Genomic DNA, 6000 nt, shown 5'->3' on the forward strand with positions numbered 1-6000 from the left:
CTGGGTCACTTTGCTGTATAGCAGAAATTGACACAACATTGTAACTCAACTATACAATAAAAAAAGAGAAAATAGGAGTTCCCCGTCGTGGCGCAGTGGTTAACGAATCCAACTAGGAACCCTGAGGTTGCGGGTTCGATCCCTGCCCTTGTTCATGGGTTAACGATCCAGCGTTGCAGTGAGCTGTGGTGCAGGTTGCAGACACAGCTCAGATCCCGCGTTGCTGTGGCTCTGGCATAGGCTGCTAGCTACAGCTCCGATTAGACCCCTAGCCTGGGAAACTCCATATGCCGCAGGAGCGGCCCAAGAAATGGCAAAAAGACAAAAAAAAAAAAAAAAAAAAAAGAGAGAGAGAGAAAAGAAAAGAAAAAAAAATCTACTGATGGAGAGGAGATTATGGGCTGGATTATGGCAAAGTGCCCTGGTCAGAGGGCTTGTCCAAAAGTCCTTTTAAAGGCACTGAATTTTTGGTGATGAACACAAACCAGAAATGAAGTCAGTGATTCCTAAGGGTAAATCTTAGCATGTGTGGGAGGGGAACAAACAGGCTGACAGGAACTCCATCCCAGCTTTTCACAGTGTGTGACAAGAAAAAAAAATCAGAATCAGTGATCTAATGCATGGAGCTTCTCCAACAGTCAGATAACAAGTTTTCTCTGTGTATGGCTTGGGACAAGGGGTATCAGAACCCAAAGTCCCCATAAAAGCAAGAGACTCTCAGTCCAGTGGGAAATCAGAGAAATAAATATGAGATTTCTAGTTACATGTTGTAGGTCTCTTACCATTAAAATTATATAGTGAAGTAATATATTAAATCAATTTGCTTCTCTAAAAATTATAGACAATTCTAGTGGCATGCAGCTCTAGACACTCAACAGCCAACACTTTTTTTTTCTCTCTTCATAATCAACTGATAAAATAAATGAGAAAAAGCCTTTGTGTTTTTACTTGAAAGGGTTAACTTTCCCCCAATTAAAAAAAAAATTCTGGAAACATGCTCAGCTATTCTACCCAAGGTAGCAGTCATTCTAAGACCTCCAAAGTGATCATGTGGGGAGAGGACCAGACACATCCAGAATCAATATCAGAAGTAACGTGAGATGGACAATGATAAATTACAGTTCTGTAAGCCCAGAGGTTTTGCAACTTAAATAGGAAATGAAGTATGAAGAGTTCATGTAATTACAACACAACGTGACAAATTCTCTGTTAAAAATGTGAGCACAGGGTCCATGGAGAACTGGCATCCCAGCCAGAATGGAAGAAAGAGGGCGGAGAAAGAAGAAGGCAACACAAGATTAGGAAGACTTCTTGGTGGATATGGCATCTGAGTTAAATTTTGAATAATGAGAAGGCATTTGCCAGCCAAGAGGCTGGGTATAGACAGGTGATAATCTGTACACAACATCTGGCATGGCACTTTCAAGAATCCTTAAGTAGTTAAGCATGGCTAGATGGTCAAAGGTCATGAGTTAGAAGAATTGAGTCTACAGACTTTGGCAGATGCCAGATCACCAGCAGACATGGATAGACTTTGGAGGCTGCGTTTTATCCTAAAGGTATTGGTGAGCCATGGAGTGGTTTTAAGCAGTAAAGTCACAGTTCTTAAGATTTATTTTCAGAGGTTTTTAATTTTTAATTCATCTTTCAGACATGGAATATAGAAAGGATCAGAAGCCAAACCAGCCTGGGGCCTAGAAGACCAGTCATGACAACTCAAGAAGCAATGATGCAGCTGACAGAAGACAGAAGCTGGGGAAATCAACAGGAAGAGGTGTGGTTGAGCATGGTTAAGTGTTCAAATTGATATGATTTGCTCACCACTGTGTTGGGAGGGTGGAAAAAGCAACAGATTGAGGAGTGCAGTGATGGAAAGCCCCACTACTCCTGGGACACAAGGTTTTTCCAGTTCCTCTTTGACCAAACACCTAATCTCTAGGGCAAAGTGCCCGCAAGTGGAGACAGCTCACTGTAGGTAAATTAAAGGATGGGTAGTAATGATAGCCAGTGTGTTCTAGGGAATTCTCAGAAGGTTAGCCAGTAGGAGTTTCAGCTTCTCAAAGAAAAGGAGGAAGATTAAGATGCCATTTCTTTTTTCCAACACTCTCCTTCTCTTGCTTTTTGAGTCAGAAGAAAGAAATGGAGCCTACAGTTGGCACTCAGCTAGAGATGCAGACCCTAGAAATAATCCTGGGGTTGCCATTCTGCAAAAATGTATATTTTGCTATTTTAAGTACTTTTTCTTCCTTAATAGATTTTTCAGGGTAAGGGTTATATTTTATACCATGGCAGTTCATGGTATAAAGACAGTCTTCTCTAAGGCTGGTGAACTCACTCAGTATATAGCAGTGTTAAGACAGTATTTCTAAGTTGTAATCATTCACAGAACACATATTCACTGAACACATAAAATGTGCTAGGCGTGGTTCTAGGGGTGGAAGATACAGCAGTAAACAAAACAGGAAAAATCTTTTGTCTTTACAAGCTTACATTTCAGGAAAAGAATAGATAATAAATAAGATAAACCAGTAAATGCATAGTATGGTAGATGATGGTAAATGCTGAAAGAAGACATGAGACAGGAAAAAGGGACAGAGTATCAGAAGGTGGCTGTGACTTTAGATAGAGTGGCCATCTCTGGTCTCATTGAAATGATTTTATTTAAATACAAACCCAAAAAAGGCTAAGAGCGAGTCATACAAATACCCAGAAGAAAAACTTCTAAGTCAAGAGAGAAGTACATACAAAGGTTTTGAGATAAGAGTATGCCCAGTGAGTTTAATAGCCAGTAGGAGCAGAGTTGTGTGAGCAGAGAGAATGAGAAAAGATGGGTAGCCTATGAAAGCAGAGAAATGGTTGAGTAGTCATATCATGCAGGCCCAGCCATGCTAAAGTAGAGCTGGCTTTTATTCTGAGGAAGATGGGAGCCATTGCAGGGTTTTTAGCAGAGAAATTAGATGGTCTGACTTATGTTTTAATAGGATCACACTGGCTGCTGTGCTGAAAACACGGCTGTGAGAGGGAGGGCAGGGGCCAAACAGGAAGCAAATTAGAAGGTTTTTGCCATTATCTAGGCATGAAGGGAGGGCAGCTCCAAACTTGGAGCAAGACTGTGGAAGTGGAGGAGGTTAGAAGTAAGTGGTCAGTTTCTGGAAATATGATTACAGTTTCCATGCTAAGGGACAGAAGCCCAAATCAAAGAAGAGCATGTGGTGACCAGGTTTGAAACTGCCTTTGTCCCTGAGACCAGAAATAACAAGATCTAAGGTTGGAAGCCTGGAGACCCAGGAAGAGCCAATGTTTTAATTTGGATCCAAAGGCTAGAGAAGACCAGTGCTTGGAAACAAGCAGTCAAGCAGGAATTCCCTCCCCCTCAGCTTTTTTGTTCTATTTAGGTCTTTAAATGATTGGATATGTCCCATCCACATTAAAGAGGGCAATCTGTTTTACTCAGTCTGCCTAATTCAAACATTACTCTCATTTAGAAATACCTTCACAGACACACCTGAAATAAGGTTTGGCCGTATGTCTGGGCACCCCATGGCCCAGTCAAGTTGACATATAAAATTAACACCACAAGTCCACTTCTTGTCAACTTGGCAACTCCCTGCATCTCCTCAAGCCATACCTAATCTCTGAATAAGGACAATAACAACGTCATCATTTTACCTAATATAATATGACTATTTTGTGTACAAGCACAAACACACTAAGCACTGTCTCAGTAAAGAAGATAAAAATCCTTGAGTGATGTTTATTCTTCTCCTTGATATTCCATAACTAACCAGCAGTACTTAAACACTATGATATAGAGCCAATATAACTTGTGTTACATGATATCAGAATCTAGAGGGAAGAAAACAAAGACATTTATTTCATATGCACAAGCACATATTCACAATGAGATTAGGAGGAAACACTCATAATAGTTACAGTCCTCATTTCTATAACTGGTCAGGTGGTCATAGTTGATTTTGATAACTACCTTCTCCCACTATTCATTCTGTATTCCCTTTGCCTTCAGCAAGCACTTTAGCTGGTTGCGATTTTTCACCGGGTGGAATGACTCAAACCTTCATTCCTGAAGAGTCTGGGCCATTAGTAATACTGCCTATATTGGGCTGTTATAGTTTTCCATTATCTTAATCACAGGGCATGGTAATTCTAGACATACACTAAGGGACCTCTTGTATTCCAGACATAGTCTTCTTACCTTGTGGGGTAGTTGTCCAATTTCTCCTTAGTACTCAGAATGAATCCTTTCAAGTCAGCAGAGTAAATCCCTTTTTTGCTTGTTAATCCAAAGGCATAAGGATACAAAGTGGCTAGGCTGCAGTCTTAATTTCCAATTCAAGGGACTCATCTTGTGTCTCCTGATGGAAGTTCCTTCTCTGGAGCTGAGCCCTCAAGTCCAACAGAGCATAGAGTCATGGGAACAGGAAGCAAATTTTTTACTAATGGGTTTCTACAGGTAATAGTGAATGGTGCCACTCTCATTTTCACACATGAATCCCAGACCTTGAAACCTGGCTGGGGAGAAACAGCACCACATATCAGGTACTTAGAGCACACAGCTTTCTAGTAAGAATCTTGCCCCAAATTTTCAAGGTATTGCTACTTAGCTGACACTGTAACTGGAATGTTAAGAGGTCATTCAGTCATTCTATCAAGCCAGCTGTTTCAGGATGGTGTAGAATGTAAGACCACTGAATGCCATGAACATGGACCCATTGCCACACTTCTTTTGCTGTGAACTGAGTTCCTCTTGTTCAGTCTTTTTGTTCTATTCAAATTGTCAATAGACTGAATTATGTCCCTCCGCATGAGAGAGGGTAGTCTGCTTTAGTCCACTAATCCAAACATTAATTTCATCTAAAGATCCTCTCACAGACACACCCTGAGTAATGTTTGGCCAAATGACTGGGCATAAAATCAACCATCACAGCAAGCTTTATTCTAGCCTAGCTTTAAGAATGGATGAAGGTGCATAACAAACTATCAACAAAACAAAAAGATTTTCTATTAAATGGGAAAAGATATTGGCCACCCAGATGTCTGATAAGGAGTTAATAGCTGAAATATACAAATAACTCATGCAACTCAACATCAAAAACCCAAACAACCCAATTTTTAAAAAGTGGGTAGAGGATCTAAATAGACATTTTTTTCCAAAGACATACAGATGGCCAACAGGCATGAAAAGATGCTCAGTATCACTAATCATCAGAAATGCAAATCAAAACTACAATAAGACATCACTTCATACCTGTAAGGTGGCTATTATCAAAAAGACAAGAAATAACAGGTGTTGGTGAGAATGTGAAAAAGGAAGAACACTTTGTGCATTGTTGATGGGAATGTAAACTGGTGTAGCCATCCACTATGGAAAACAGTTTAGAGTTTCCTCGAAAAAATTAAAGATACAGTTCCCTTCATGGCTCAGCAGTTAACAAACCCAATGGGATCCATGAGGATGTGGGTTCAAGCCCTGGCCTCACTCAGTGGTTTGAGGCTCTGGAGTTGCCAAGAGCTGTGATGTAGGTTGCAGATACGGCTCTGATCCTGCATTGCTGTGGCTGTGGCTGTGGCTGGCAGCCATAGCTCCAATTTGACCCCTAGCCTGGGCACTTCCATATGCCACAGGTGCACCCCCCACCAAAAAAAAAAATTAAAGATAGAACTACCATAAGATCAAGCAATTCCGCTTATGGGTATTCATCCAGAGACAATGAAAAAACTAACTCAAAAGGAAAGATGCACCTCTATGTTCATTGCAGCATAATTTACAATAGCCAAGTCATGGAAATAGTTGAAGCAGCCATCAACAGATGAATGGATAAAGAAAATGTGATATGTAATGTAATATTATTCAGCCATAAAGAGAATGAACTCTTGTCATTTGCAACCACATGGATGGACCTTGAAGGTAATATGCTAAGTGCAATAAGTCTGACAGAGAAACACAAAAACTACATGATCTCACTTATAAGCAGAATCTTG

General features: G+C 40.5%; 1 long non-coding RNA gene across 1 annotated transcript in view; it reads left to right on the forward strand.

The window, feature by feature from the left end:
* The window catches only part of LOC146406113 (uncharacterized), a 28612-nt gene extending 22944 nt beyond the window's left edge, over positions 1–5668 (forward strand). The window contains exon 3 of the long non-coding RNA XR_014831596.1: positions 1652–5668. This is a non-coding gene — a long non-coding RNA (uncharacterized LOC146406113). The remainder of the gene's footprint in view (positions 1–1651) is intronic.
* Positions 5669–6000: the final 332 nt, after the last annotated feature.

Source organism: Sus scrofa, chromosome 1, assembly GCF_054392235.1.
Source record: "Sus scrofa isolate SSC_HxYL_T2T_F1_AM1 chromosome 1, Sscrofa_HxYL_maternal_Yorkshire_Landrace_v2.0, whole genome shotgun sequence".
Classification (NCBI taxonomy): Eukaryota; Metazoa; Chordata; class Mammalia; order Artiodactyla; family Suidae; genus Sus; species Sus scrofa.